Below are 15,402 nucleotides of genomic sequence, written 5' to 3' on the forward strand. Positions count from 1 at the left end.
CACTCACATCACACCAGGCCCTGCGCTTCTGGCCGAGGCCATCTTCACCAAACCAGGCCCTGTGGCTCTTGCTCAGGCCACTTACACCACACCAGGGCCTGTGGCTCTGGCTTAGGCCACTTACACCACACCAGGGCCTGTGGCTGCTGGCTGAGGCCACCTACACCACACCAGGGCCTTAGTTGCTATTGAGGCCAATTACACCACACCAGGGTCTGTGGCTCTTGCTCAGGCCACTTACACCACACCAGGGCCTGTGGCACTGGCTGAGGCCACTTACACCACACCAGGGCCTGTGGCTGCTGGCTTAGGCCACCTACACCACACCAGGGCCTTAGTTGCTATTGAGGCCAATTACACCACACAAGGGCCTGTGGCTGCTGGCTGAGGCCACCTACACCACACCAGGGCCTGTGGCTGCTGGCTGAGGCCACTTACACCACACCAGGGCCCTTTTGCTGCTGGCTGAGGCCACTTACACCACACCAGTGCCTGTGGCTTCTGGCTGAGGCGACTTACACCACACCAGGGCCTGTGGCTGCTGGCTGAGGCCACTTACACCACACCAGGGCCTGTGGCTGCTGGCTGAGGCCACCTACACCACACCAGGGAATTAGTTGCTATTGAGGCCAATTACACCACACCAGGGTCTGTGGCTCTTGCTCAGGCCACTTACACCACACCAGGGCCTGTGGCTCTTGCTCAGGCCACTTACACCACACCAGGGCCTGTGGCTGCTGGCTGAGGCCACTTACACCACACCAGGGCCTGTGGCTGCTGGCTGAGGCCACCTACACCACACCAGGGCCTGTGGCTGCTGGCTGAGGCCACCTACACCACACCAGGGCCTGTGGCTGCTGGCTGAGGCCACTTACACCACACCAGTGCCTGTGGCTTCTGGCTGAGGCGACTTACACCACACCAGGGCCTGTGGCTGCTGGCTGAGGCCACTTACACCACACCAAGGCCTGTGGCTCTTGCTCAGGCCACTCACATCACACCAGGCCCTGCGCTTCTGGCCGAGGCCATCTTCACCAAACCAGGCCCTGTGCTCCTTGCTGTGGCCATGTACAACACACCAGGCCCTGTGCTGGTTCCTGAGGCCATCTTCAACAATCCAGGGCCTGTGCTGTTGGATAAATGCCAAACTGAGCCTTTGGGTTAGGGTATTATGCAAACATGCAGGTATGGTTATAGCATTGTCTTCGTAACTTCAGGTACTTGCCACCTAATCACTTGAATCCATAAATTGAGACATTGTGCTGGAGCCAGCAGCTTACGGCCATACCACCCTGAGCACGCCCGACCTCGTCTGATCTCGGAAGCTAAGCAGAGCTGGGCTTGGTTAGTACTTGGATGGGAGACTGCCTGGGAATACCTGGTGCTGTAAGCCTTTGATTTTCATGTCATTGAACCGCTTTTGATCCAGAGAAGGGGTGTATTAAAAGACCAAAAGCAGCTGCCCATTAATGAGGGCACATTAACGACACTGCTTTTGGCTCTTTTCCAATGTCTTGTGCTGCTAGCTGATGCAACCTACACCACACAAGGGCCTGAGTGACCGGCTGGGGCCACTTACACCACATCAGGGCCTGTGGCTCTGGCTGAGGCCACTTTCACCACACCAGGGCCTGTGGCTGCTGGCTGAGGCCACCTACACCACACCAGGGCATTAGTTGCTATTGAGGCCAATTACACCACACCAGGGTCTGTGGCTCTTGCTCAGGCCACTTACACCACACCAGGGCCTGTGGCTCTTGCTCAGGCCACTTACACCACACCAGGGCCTGTGGCTGCTGGCTGAGGCCACCTACACCACACCAGGGCATTAGTTGCTATTGAGGCCAATTACACCACACCAGGGTCTGTGGCTCTTGCTCAGGCCACTTACACCACACCAGGGCCTGTGGCTCTTGCTCAGGCCACTTACACCACACCAGGGCCTGTGGCACTGGCTGAGGCCACTTACACCACACCAGGGCCTGTGGCTGCTGGCTGAGGCCACTTACACCACACCAGGGCCTGTGGCTGCTGGCTGAGGCCACTTACACCACACCAGGGCCTGTGGCTGGTGGCTGAGGCCACCTACACCACACCAGGGCCTGTGGCTGCTGGCTGAGGCGACTTATACCACACCAGGGCCCTTTTGCTGCTGGCTGAGGCCACTTACACCACACCAGTGCCTGTGGCTTCTGTCTGAGGCGACTTACACCACACCAGGGCCTGTGGCTGCTGGCTGAGGCCAATTACACCACACCAGGGTCTGTGGCTCTTGCTCAGGCCACTTACACCACACCAGGGCCTGTGGCACTGGCTGAGGCCACTTACACCACACCAGGGCCTGTGGCTGCTGGCTGAGGCCACTTACACCACACCAGGGCCTGTGGCTGCTGGCTGAGGCCACTTACACCACACCAGTGCCTGTGGCTTCTGGCTGAGGCGACTTACACCACACCAGGGCCTGTGGCTGCTGGCTGAGGCCACTTACACCACACCAAGGCCTGTGGCTCTTGCTCAGGCCACTCACATCACACCAGGCCCTGCGCTTCTGGCCGAGGCCATCTTCACCAAACCAGGCCCTGTGCTGCTTGCTGTGGCCATGTACAACACACCAGGCCCTGTGCTGGTTCGTGAGGCCATCTTCAACAATCCAGGGCCTGTGCTGTTGGATAAATGCCAAACTGAGCCTTTGGGTTAGGGTATTATGCAAACATGCAGGTATGGTTATAGGATTGTCTTCGTAACTTCAGGTACTTGCCACCTAATCACTTGAATCCATAAATTGAGACATTGTGCTGGGGCCAGCAGCTTACGGCCATACCACCCTGAGCAGGCCCGACCTCGTCTGATCTCGGAAGCTAAGCAGGGCTGGGCTTGGTTAGTACTTGGATGGGAGACTGCCTGGGAATACCTGGTGCTGTAAGCCTTTCATTTTCATGTCATTGAACCGCTTTTGATCCAGAGAAGGGGTGTATTAAAAGACCAAAAGCAGCTGCCCATTAATGAGGGCACATTAACGACACTGCTTTTGGCTGTTTTCCAATGTCTTGTGCTGCTAGCTGATGCCACCTACACCACACCAGGGCCTGAGTGACCGGCTGGGGCCACTTACACCACATCAGGGCCTGTGGCTCTGGCTGAGGCCAGTTACACCACACCAGAGCCTGTGGCTCTGGCTGAGGCCACTTACACCACACCAGGGCCTTAGTTGCTATTGAGGCCAATTACACCACACCATGGTCTGTGGCTCTTGCTCAGGCCACTTACACCACACCAGGGCCTGTGGCACTGGCCGAGGCCACTTACACCACACCAGGGCCTGTGGCTGCTGGCTGAGGCCACTTACACCACACAAGGGCTTGTGGCTGCTGGCTGAGGCCACCTACACCACACCAGGGCCTGTGGCTGCTGGCTGAGGCCACCTACACCACACCAGGGCCTGTGGCTCTTGCTCAGGCCACTTACACCACACCAGGGCCTGTGGCTCTTGCTCAGGCCACTTACACCACACCAGGGCCTGTGGCTCTTGCTGAGGCCACTCATATCACACCAGGCCCTGTGCTTCTGGCTGAGGCCACTTAGACCACACCAGGGCCTGTGGCTGCTGGCTGAGGCCACTTACACCACACCAGGGCCTGTGGCTGCTGGCTGAGGCCATCTACACCACACCAGGGCCTGTGGCTGCTGGCTGAGGCGACTTACACCACACCAGGGCCCTTTTGCTGCTGGCTGAGGCCACTTACACCACACCAGTGCCTGTGGCTTCTGGCTGAGGCGACTTACACCACACCAGGGCCTGTGGCTGCTGGCTGAGGCCACTTACACCACACCAGGGCCTGTGGCTCTTGCTCAGGCCACTCACATCACACCAGGCCCTGCGCTTCTGGCCGAGGCCATCTTCACCAAACCAGGCCCTGTGGCTCTTGCTCAGGCCACTTACACCACACCAGGGCCTGTGGCTCTGGCTTAGGCCACTTACACCACACCAGGGCCTGTGGCACTTGCTCAGGCCACTTACACCACACCAGGGCCTGTGGCTGCTGGCTGAGGCCACTTACACCACACCAGGGCCTGTGGCTCTTACTCAGGCCACTTACACCACACCAGGGCCTGTGGCACTGGCTGAGGCCACTTAGACCACACCAGGGCCTGTGGCTGCTGGCTGAGGCCACTTACACCACACCAGGGCCTGTGGCTGCTGGCTGAGGCCACTTACACCAAACCAGGGCCTGTGGCTGCTTGCTGAGGCCATCTTCACCAAACCAGGCCCTGTGCTGGTTCCTGAGGCCATCTTCAACAATCCAGGGCCTGTGCTGTTGGATAAATGCCAAACTGAGCCTTTGGGTTAGGGTATTATGCAAACATGCAGGTATGGTTATAGGATTGTCTTCGTAACTTCAGGTACTTGCCACCTAATCACTTGAATCCATAAATTGAGACATTGTGCTGGAGCCAGCAGCTTTCGGCCATACCACCGTGAGCACGCCTGACCTCGTCTGATCTCGGAAGCTAAGCAGGGCTGGGCTTGGTTAGTACTTGGATGGGAGACTGCCTGGGAATACCTGGTGCTGTAAGCCTTTCATTTTCATGTCATTGAACCGCTTTTGATCCAGAGAAGGGGTGTATTAAAAGACCAAAAGCAGCTCCCCATTAATGAGGGCACATTAACGACATTGCTTTTGGCTGTTTTCCAATGTCTTGTGCTGCTAGCTGATGCCACTTACACCACACCAGGGCCTGTGGCTGCTGGCTGAGGCCACTTACACCACACCAGGGCCTGTGGCTGCTGGCTGAGGCCACCTACACCACACCAGGGCCTTAGTTGCTATTGAGGCCAATTACACCACACCAGGGTCTGTGGCTCTTGCTCAGGCCACTTACACCACACCAGGGCCTGTGGCACTGGCTGAGGCCACTTACACCACACCAGGGCCTGTGGCTGCTGGCTGAGGCCACCTACACCACACCAGGGCCTTAGTTGCTATTGAGGCCAATTACACCACACAAGGGCCTGTGGCTGCTGGCTGAGGCCACCTACACCACACCAGGGCCTGTGGCTGCTGGCTGAGGCCACTTACAACACACCAGGGCCTGTGGCTCTTGCTCAGGCCACTCATATCACACCAGGCCCTGCGCTTCTGGCCGAGGCCATCTTCACCAAACCAGGCCCTGTGCTGCTTGCTGTGGCCATGTACAACACACCAGGCCCTGTGCTGGTTCCTGACGCCATCTTCAACAATCCAGGGCCTGTGCTGTTGGATAAATGCCAAACTGAGCCTTTGGGTTAGGGTATTATGCAAACATGCAGGTATGGTTATAGGATTGTCTTCGTAACTTCAGGTACTTGCCACCTAATCACTTGAATCCATAAATTGAGACATTGTGCTGGGGCCAGCAGCTTACGGCCATACCACCCTGAGCACGCCCGACCTCGTCTGATCTCGGAAGCTAAGCAGGGCTGGGCTTGGTTAGTACTTGGATGGGAGACTGCCTGGGAATACCTGGTGCTGTAAGCCTTTCATTTTCATGTCATTGAACCGCTTTTGATCCAGAGAAGGGGTGTATTAAAAGACCAAAAGCAGCTGCCCATTAATGAGGGCACATTAACGACATTGCTTTTGGCTGTTTTCCAATGTCTTGTGCTGCTAGCTGATGCCACCTACACCACACCACGGCCTTATTTGCTGGCTGAGGCCACATACACCAAACCAGGGCCTTAGTTGCTATTGAGGCCAATTACACCACACCAGGGCCTGTGGCTCTTGCTCAGGCCACTTACACCACACCAGGGCCTGTGGCTCTTGCTCAGGCCACTTACACCACACCAGGGCCTGTGGCTCTTGCTCAGGCCACTTACACCACACCAGGGCCTGTGGCTCTTTCTCAGGCCACTCATATCACACCAGGCCCTGTGCTTCTGGCTGAGGCAACTTAGACCACACCAGGGCCTGTGGCTGCTGGCTGAGGCCACTTACACCACACCAGGGCCTGTGGCTGCTGGCTGAGGCGACTTACACCACACCAGGGCCTGTGGCTGCTGGCTGAGGCCACTTACACCACACCAGTGCCTGTGGCTTCTGGCTGAGGCGACTTACACCACACCAGGGCCTGTGGCTGCTGGCTGAGGCCACTTACACCACACCAGGGCCTGTGGCTGCTGGCTTAGGCCACCTACACCACACCAGGGCCTTAGTTGCTATTGAGGCCAATTACACCACACCATGGTCTGTGGCTCTTGCTCAGGCCACTTACACCACACCAGGGCCTGTGGCACTGGCTGAGGCCACTTACACCACACCAGGGCCTGTGGCTGCTGGCTGAGGCCACTTACACCACACAAGGGCTTGTGGCTGCTGGCTGAGGCCACCTACACCACACCAGGGCCTGTGGCTCTTGCTCAGGCCACTTACACCACACCAGGGCCTGTGGCTCTTGCTCAGGCCACTTACACCACACCAGGGCCTGTGGCTCTTGCTCAGGCCACTCATATCACACCAGGCCCTGTGCTTCTGGCTGAGGCCATCTTCACCAAACCAGGCCCTGTGCTGCTTGCTGTGGCCATGTACAACACACCAGGCCCTGTGCTGTTTCCTGAGGCCATCTTCAACAATCCAGGGCCTGTGCTGTTGGATAAATGCCAAACTGAGCCTTTGGGTTAGGGTATTATGCAAACATGCAGGTATGGTTATAGGATTGTCTTCGTAACTTCAGGTACTTGCCACCTAATCACTTGAATCCATAAATTGAGACATTGTGCTGGGCCCAGCAGCTTACGGCCATACCACCCTGAGCACGCCCGACCTCGTCTGATCTCGGAAGCTAAGCAGGGCTGGGCTTGGTTAGTACTTGGATGGGAGACTGCCTGGGAATACCTGGTGCTGTAAGCCTTTAATTTTCATGTCATTGAACCGCTTTTGATCCAGAGAAGGGGTGTATTAAAAGTCCAAAAGCAGCTGCCCATTAATAAGGGCACATTAATCACATTGCTTTTGGCTCTTTTCCAATGTCTTGTGCTGCTAGCTGATGCCACCTACACCACACCAGGGCCTGAGTGACCGGCTGGGGCCACTTACACCACATCAGGGGCTGTGGCTCTGGCTGAGGCCAGTTACACCACACCAGGGCCTGTGGGTTCTGGCTGTGGCGACTTACACCAAACCAGGGCCTGTGGCTGCTGGCTGAGGCCACTTACACCACACCAGGGCCTTAGTTGCTATTGAGGCCAATTACACCACACCATGGTCTGTGGCTCTTGCTCAGGCCACTTACACCACACCAGGGCCTGTGGCACTGGCTGAGGCCACTTACACCACACCAGGGCCTGTGGCTGCTGGCTGAGGCCACTTACACCACACAAGGGCTTGTGGCTGCTGGCTGAGGCCACCTACACCACACCAGGGCCTGTGGCTGCTGGCTGAGGCCACCTACACCACACCAGGGCCTGTGGCTCTTGCTCAGGCCACTTACACCACACCAGGGCCTGTGGCTCTTGCTCAGGCCACTTACACCACACCAGGGCCTGTGGCTCTTGCTCAGGCCACTCATATCACACCAGGCCCTGTGCTTCTGGCTGAGGCCACTTAGACCACACCAGGGCCTGTGGCTGCTGGCTGAGGCCACTTACACCACACCAGGGCCTGTGGCTGCTGGCTGAGGCCATCTACACCACACCAGGGCCTGTGGCTGCTGGCTGAGGCGACTTACACCACACCAGGGCCCTTTTGCTGCTGGCTGAGGCCACTTACACCACACCAGTGCCTGTGGCTTCTGGCTGAGGCGACTTACACCACACCAGGGCCTGTGGCTGCTGGCTGAGGCCACTTACACCACACCAGGGCCTGTGGCTCTTGCTCAGGCCACTCACATCACACCAGGCCCTGCGCTTCTGGCCGAGGCCATCTTCACCAAACCAGGCCCTGTGGCTCTGGCTTAGGCCACTTACACCACACCAGGGCCTGTGGCTGCTGGCTGAGGCCACCTACACCACACCAGGGCATTAGTTGCTATTGAGGCCAATTACACCACACAAGGGCCTGTGGCTGCTGGCTGAGGCCACCTACACCACACCAGGGCCTGTGGCTGCTGGCTGAGGCCACTTACACCACACCAGGGCCCTTTTGCTGCTGGCTGAGGCCACTTACACCACACCAGTGCCTGTGGCTTCTGGCTGAGGCGACTTACACCACACCAGGGCCTGTGGCTGCTGGCTGAGGCCACTTACACCACACCAGGGCCTGTGGCTGCTGGCTGAGGCCACCTACACCACACCAGGGAATTAGTTGCTATTGAGGCCAATTACACCACACCAGGGTCTGTGGCTCTTGCTCAGGCCACTTACACCACACCAGGGCCTGTGGCTCTTGCTCAGGCCACTTACACCACACCAGGGCCTGTGGCTGCTGGCTGAGGCCACTTACACCACACCAGGGCCTGTGGCTGCTGGCTGAGGCCACCTACACCACACCAGGGCCTGTGGCTGCTGGCTGAGGCCACCTACACCACACCAGGGCCTGTGGCTGCTGGCTGAGGCCACTTACACCACACCAGTGCCTGTGGCTTCTGGCTGAGGCGACTTACACCACACCAGGGCCTGTGGCTGCTGGCTGAGGCCACTTACACCACACCAAGGCCTGTGGCTCTTGCTCAGGCCACTCACATCACACCAGGCCCTGCGCTTCTGGCCGAGGCCATCTTCACCAAACCAGGCCCTGTGCTCCTTGCTGTGGCCATGTACAACACACCAGGCCCTGTGCTGGTTCCTGAGGCCATCTTCAACAATCCAGGGCCTGTGCTGTTGGATAAATGCCAAACTGAGCCTTTGGGTTAGGGTATTATGCAAACATGCAGGTATGGTTATAGCATTGTCTTCGTAACTTCAGGTACTTGCCACCTAATCACTTGAATCCATAAATTGAGACATTGTGCTGGAGCCAGCAGCTTACGGCCATATCACCCTGAGCACGCCCGACCTCGTCTGATCTCGGAAGCTAAGCAGAGCTGGGCTTGGTTAGTACTTGGATGGGAGACTGCCTGGGAATACCTGGTGCTGTAAGCCTTTGATTTTCATGTCATTGAACCGCTTTTGATCCAGAGAAGGGGTGTATTAAAAGACCAAAACCAGCTGCCCATTAATGAGGGCACATTAACGACACTGCTTTTGGCTCTTTTCCAATGTCTTGTGCTGCTAGCTGATGCAACCTACACCACACAAGGGCCTGAGTGACCGGCTGGGGCCACTTACACCACATCAGGGCCTGTGGCTCTGGCTGAGGCCACTTTCACCACACCAGGGCCTGTGGCTGCTGGCTGAGGCCACCTACACCACACCAGGGCATTAGTTGCTATTGAGGCCAATTACACCACACCAGGGTCTGTGGCTCTTGCTCAGGCCACTTACACCACACCAGGGCCTGTGGCTCTTGCTCAGGCCACTTACACCACACCAGGGCCTGTGGCTGCTGGCTGAGGCCACCTACACCACACCAGGGCATTAGTTGCTATTGAGGCCAATTACACCACACCAGGGTCTGTGGCTCTTGCTCAGGCCACTTACACCACACCAGTGCCTGTGGCTTCTGTCTGAGGCGACTTACACCACACCAGGGCCTGTGGCTGCTGGCTGAGGCCAATTACACCACACCAGGGTCTGTGGCTCTTGCTCAGGCCACTTACACCACACCAGGGCCTGTGGCACTGGCTGAGGCCACTTACACCACACCAGGGCCTGTGGCTGCTGGCTGAGGCCACTTACACCACACCAGGGCCTGTGGCTGCTGGCTGAGGCCACTTACACCACACCAGGGCCTGTGGCTGGTGGCTGAGGCCACCTACACCACACCAGGGCCTGTGGCTGCTGGCTGAGGCCACTTACACCACACCAGGGCCCTTTTGCTGCTGGCTGAGGCCACTTACACCACACCAGTGCCTGTGGCTTCTGGCTGAGGCGACTTACACCACACCAGGGCCTGTGGCTGCTGGCTGAGGCCACTTACACCACACCAGGGCCTGTGGCTGCTGGCTGAGGCCACCTACACCACACCAGGGCCTTAGTTGCTATTGAGGCCAATTACACCACACCAGGGTCTGTGGCTCTTGCTCAGGCCACTTACACCACACCAGGGCCTGTGGCTGCTGGCTGAGGCCACCTACACCACACCAGGGCCTTAGTTGCTATTGAGGCCAATTACACCACACAAGGGCCTGTGGCTGCTGGCTGAGGCCACCTACACCACACCAGGGCCTGTGGCTGCTGGCTGAGGCCACTTACACCACACCAGGGCCTGTGGCTGGTGGCTGAGGCCACCTACACCACACCAGGGCCTGTGGCTGCTGGCTGAGGCGACTTATACCACACCAGGGCCCTTTTGCTGCTGGCTGAGGCCACTTACACCACACCAGTGCCTGTGGCTTCTGTCTGAGGCGACTTACACCACACCAGGGCCTGTGGCTGCTGGCTGAGGCCAATTACACCACACCAGGGTCTGTGGCTCTTGCTCAGGCCACTTACACCACACCAGGGCCTGTGGCACTGGCTGAGGCCACTTACACCACACCAGGGCCTGTGGCTGCTGGCTGAGGCCACTTACACCACACCAGGGCCTGTGGCTGCTGGCTGAGGCCACTTACACCACACCAGGGCCTGTGGCTGGTGGCTGAGGCCACCTACACCACACCAGGGCCTGTGGCTGCTGGCTGAGGCCACTTACACCACACCAGGGCCCTTTTGCTGCTGGCTGAGGCCACTTACACCACACCAGTGCCTGTGGCTTCTGGCTGAGGCGACTTACACCACACCAGGGCCTGTGGCTGCTGGCTGAGGCCACTTACACCACACCAGGGCCTGTGGCTGCTGGCTGAGGCCACCTACACCACACCAGGGCCTTAGTTGCTATTGAGGCCAATTACACCACACCAGGGTCTGTGGCTCTTGCTCAGGCCACTTACACCACACCAGGGCCTGTGGCTGCTGGCTGAGGCCACCTACACCACACCAGGGCCTTAGTTGCTATTGAGGCCAATTACACCACACAAGGGCCTGTGGCTGCTGGCTGAGGCCACCTACACCACACCAGGGCCTGTGGCTGCTGGCTGAGGCCACTTACAACACACCAGGGCCTGTGGCTCTTGCTCAGGCCACTCATATCACACCAGGCCCTGTGCTTCTGGCCGAGGCCATCTTCACCAAACCAGGCCCTGTGCTGCTTGCTGTGGCCATGTACAACACACCAGGTCCTGTGCTGGTTCCTGACGCCATCTTCAACAATCCAGGGCCTGTGCTGTTGGATAAATGCCAAACTGAGCCTTTGGGTTAGGGTATTATGCAAACATGCAGGTATGGTTATAGGATTGTCTTCGTAACTTCAGGTACTTGCCACCTAATCACTTGAATCCATAAATTGAGACATTGTGCTGGGGCCAGCAGCTTACGGCCATACCACCCTGAGCACGCCCGACCTCGTCTGATCTCGGAAGCTAAGCAGGGCTGGGCTTGGTTAGTACTTGGATGGGAGACTGCCTGGGAATACCTGGTGCTGTAAGCCTTTCATTTTCATGTCATTGAACCGCTTTTGATCCAGAGAAGGTGTGTATTAAAAGACCAAAAGCAGCTGCCCATTAATGAGGGCACATTAACGACATTGCTTTTGGCTGTTTTCCAATGTCTTGTGCTGCTAGCTGATGCCACCTACACCACACCACGGCCTTATTTGCTGGCTGAGGCCACATACACCAAACCAGGGCCTTAGTTGCTATTGAGGCCACTTACACCACACCAGGGCCTGTGGCTGCTGGCTGAGGCCACCTACACCACACCAGGGCCTTAGTTGCTATTGAGGCCAATTACACCACACCAGGGTCTGTGGCTCTTGCTCAGGCCACTTACACCACACCAGGGCCTGTGGCACTGGCTGAGGCCACTTACACCACACCAGGGCCTGTGGCTGCTGGCTTAGGCCACCTACACCACACCAGGGCCTTAGTTGCTATTGAGGCCAATTACACCACACCAGGGCCTGTGGCTGCTGGCTGAGGCCACCTACACCACACCAGGGCCTGTGGCTGCTGGCTGAGGCCACTTACACCACACCAGTGCCTGTGGCTTCTGGCTGAGGCGACTTACACCACACCAGGGCCTGTGGCTGCTGGCTGAGGCCACTTACACCACACCAAGGCCTGTGGCTCTTGCTCAGGCCACTCACATCACACCAGGCCCTGCGCTTCTGGCCGAGGCCATCTTCACCAAACCAGGCCCTGTGCTCCTTGCTGTGGCCATGTACAACACACCAGGCCCTGTGCTGGTTCCTGAGGCCATCTTCAACAATCCAGGGCCTGTGCTGTTGGATAAATGCCAAACTGAGCCTTTGGGTTAGGGTATTATGCAAACATGCAGGTATGGTTATAGCATTGTCTTCGTAACTTCAGGTACTTGCCACCTAATCACTTGAATCCATAAATTGAGACATTGTGCTGGAGCCAACAGCTTACGGCCATACCACCCTGAGCACGCCCGACCTCGTCTGATCTCGGAAGCTAAGCAGGGCTGGGCTTGGTTAGTACTTGGATGGGAGACTGCCTGGGAATACCTGGTGCTGTAAGCCTTTGATTTTCATGTCATTGAACCGCTTTTCATCCAGAGAAGGGGTGTATTAAAAGACCAAAAGCAGCTGCCCATTAATGAGGGCACATTAACGACACTGCTTTTGGCTCTTTTCCAATGTCTTGTGCTGCTAGCTGATGCAACCTACACCACACAAGGGCCTGAGTGACCGGCTGGGGCCACTTACACCACATCAGGGCCTGTGGCTCTGGCTGAGGCCACTTTCACCACACCAGGGCCTGTGGCTCTGGCTGAGGCCACTTTCACCACACCAGGGCCTGTGGCTGCTGGCTGAGGCCACCTACACCACACCAGGGCATTAGTTGCTATTGAGGCCAATTACACCACACCAGGGTCTGTGGCTCTTGCTCAGGCCACTTACACCACACCAGGGCCTGTGGCTCTTGCTCAGGCCACTTACACCACACCAGGGCCTGTGGCTGCTGGCTGAGGCCACCTACACCACACCAGGGCATTAGTTGCTATTGAGGCCAATTACACCACACCAGGGTCTGTGGCTCTTGCTCAGGCCACTTACACCACACCAGGGCCTGTGGCTCTTGCTCAGGCCACTTACACCACACCAGGGCCTGTGGCACTGGCTGAGGCCACTTACACCACACCAGGGCCTGTGGCTGCTGGCTGAGGCCAATTATACCACACCAGGGTCTGTGGCTCTTGCTCAGGCCACTTACACCACACCAGGGCCTGTGGCACTGGCTGTGGCCACTTACACCACACCAGGGCCTGTGGCTGCTGGCTGAGGCCACTTACACCACACCAGGGCCTGTGGCTGCTGGCTGAGGCCACTTACACCACACCAGGGCCTGTGGCTGCTGGCTGAGGCCACCTACACCACACCAGGGCCTGTGGCTGCTGGCTGAGGCGACTTACACCACACCAGGGCCCTTTTGCTGCTGGCTGAGGCCACTTACACCACACCAGTGCCTGTGGCTTCTGGCTGAGGCGACTTACACCACACCAGGGCCTGTGGCTGCTGGCTGATGCCACCTACACCACACCAGGGCCTGAGTGACCGGCTGGGGCCACTTACACCACATCAGGGCCTGTGGCTGCTGGCTGAGGCCAGTTACACCACACCAGAGCCTGTGGCTGCTGGCTGAAGCCACTTACACCACACCAGGGCCTTAGTTGCTATTGAGGCCACTTACACCACACCAGGGCCTGTGGCTGCTGGCTGAGGCCACCTACACCACACCAGGGCCTGTGGCTGCTGGCTGAGGCCACTTACACCACACCAGGGCCTGTGGCTGCTGGCTGAAGCCACTTACACCACACCAGGGCCTTAGTTGCTATTGAGGCCACTTACACCACACCAGGGCCTGTGGCTGCTGGCTGAGGCCACCTACACCACACCAGGGCCCTTTTGCTGCTGGCTGAGGCCACTTACACCACACCAGTGCCTGTGGCTTCTGGCTGAGGCCACTTACACCACACCAGGGCCTGTGGCTGCTGGCTGAGGCCACTTACAAAACACCAGGGCCTGTGGCTCTTGCTCAGGCCACTCACATCACACCAGGCCCTGCGCTTCTGGCCGAGGCCATCTTCACCAAACCAGGCCCTGTGGTTCTTGCTCAGGCCACTTACACCACACCAGGGCCTTATTTGCTATTGAGGCCACTTACACCACACCAGGGCCTGTGGCACTTGCTCAGGCCACTTACACCACACCAGGGCCTGTGGCACTTGCTCAGGCCACTTACACCACACCAGTGCCTGTGGCTGCTGGCTGAGGCCACTTACACCACACCAGGGCCTGTGGCTCTTGCTCAGGCCACTTACACCACACCAGGGCCTGTGGCTGCTGGCTGAGGCCACTTACACCACACCAGGGCCTGTGGCTGCTGGCTGAGGCCACCTACACCACACCAGGGCCTGTGGCTGCTGGCTGAGGCCACCTACACCACACCAGGGCCTGTGGCTGCTGGCTGAGGCCACTTAGACCACACCAGTGCCTGTGGCTTCTGGCTGAGGCGACTTACACCACACCAGGGCCTGTGGCTGCTGGCTGAGGCCACTTACACCACACCAGGGCCTGTGGCTGCTGGCTGAGGCCACTTACACCACACCAGGGCCTGTGGCTGCTGGCTGAGGCTACTTACACCACACCAGGGCCTGTGGCTAGTGGCTGAGGCCACCTACACCACACCAGGGCCTGTGGCTGCTGGCTGAGGCGACTTATACCACACCAGGGCCCTTTTGCTGCTGGCTGAGGCCACTTACACCACACCAGTGCCTGTGGCTTCTGTCTGAGGCGACTTACACCACACCAGGGCCTGTGGCTGCTGGCTGAGGCCAATTATACCACACCAGGGTCTGTGGCTCTTGCTCAGGCCACTTACACCACACCAGGGCCTGTGGCACTGGCTGAGGCCACTTACACCACACCAGGGCCTGTGGCTGCTGGCTGAGGCCACTTACACCACACCAGGGCCTGTGGCTGCTGGCTGAGGCCACTTACACCACACCAGGGCCTGTGGCTGCTGGCTGAGGCCACCTACACCACACCAGGGCCTGTGGCTGCTGGCTGAGGCGACTTACACCACACCAGGGCCCTTTTGCTGCTGGCTGAGGCCACTTACACCACACCAGTGCCTGTGGCTTCTGGCTGAGGCGACTTACACCACACCAGGGCCTGTGGCTGCTGGCTGATGCCACCTACACCACACCAGGGCCTGAGTGACCGGCTGGGGCCACTTACACCACATCAGGGCCTGTGGCTGCTGGCTAAGGCCAGTTACACCACACCAGAGCCTGTGGCTGCTGGCTGAAGCCACTTACACCAC

At 58.5% G+C, this 15,402-nt stretch overlaps 5 non-coding genes and 3 pseudogenes across 5 annotated transcripts; all 8 read left to right on the forward strand.

The window, feature by feature from the left end:
- Nucleotides 1-1,274: 1,274 nt before the first annotated feature.
- LOC146716330 (5S ribosomal RNA) lies at nt 1,275-1,393 on the forward strand. Its single transcript, XR_014919407.1, has one exon. It is a non-coding gene; the product is annotated as a 5S ribosomal RNA (ribosomal RNA).
- A 1,414-nt stretch (nt 1,394-2,807) lies between these two features.
- Nucleotides 2,808-2,926, forward strand: LOC146716331 (5S ribosomal RNA; annotated as a pseudogene).
- A 1,532-nt stretch (nt 2,927-4,458) lies between these two features.
- Nucleotides 4,459-4,577, forward strand: LOC146716332 (5S ribosomal RNA; annotated as a pseudogene).
- An 820-nt stretch (nt 4,578-5,397) lies between these two features.
- On the forward strand, nt 5,398-5,516 carry LOC146716333 (5S ribosomal RNA). Its single transcript, XR_014919778.1, has one exon. It is a non-coding gene; the product is annotated as a 5S ribosomal RNA (ribosomal RNA).
- A 1,252-nt stretch (nt 5,517-6,768) lies between these two features.
- LOC146716334 (5S ribosomal RNA) lies at nt 6,769-6,887 on the forward strand. The gene has a single exon (XR_014919780.1). It is a non-coding gene; the product is annotated as a 5S ribosomal RNA (ribosomal RNA).
- A 2,049-nt stretch (nt 6,888-8,936) lies between these two features.
- Nucleotides 8,937-9,055, forward strand: LOC146716335 (5S ribosomal RNA; annotated as a pseudogene).
- Nucleotides 9,056-11,421: 2,366 nt separating this feature from the next.
- LOC146716336 (5S ribosomal RNA) lies at nt 11,422-11,540 on the forward strand. The gene has a single exon (XR_014919781.1). It is a non-coding gene; the product is annotated as a 5S ribosomal RNA (ribosomal RNA).
- A 937-nt stretch (nt 11,541-12,477) lies between these two features.
- Nucleotides 12,478-12,596, forward strand: LOC146716337 (5S ribosomal RNA). The gene has a single exon (XR_014919782.1). It is a non-coding gene; the product is annotated as a 5S ribosomal RNA (ribosomal RNA).
- Nucleotides 12,597-15,402: the final 2,806 nt, after the last annotated feature.

This window comes from Copadichromis virginalis, linkage group LG3 (assembly GCF_057382275.1).
Source record: "Copadichromis virginalis isolate Kocher_CV1m ecotype Utaka linkage group LG3, C_Virginalis_male_GT1.1, whole genome shotgun sequence".
In the NCBI taxonomy this organism is placed as follows: domain Eukaryota; kingdom Metazoa; phylum Chordata; class Actinopteri; order Cichliformes; family Cichlidae; genus Copadichromis; species Copadichromis virginalis.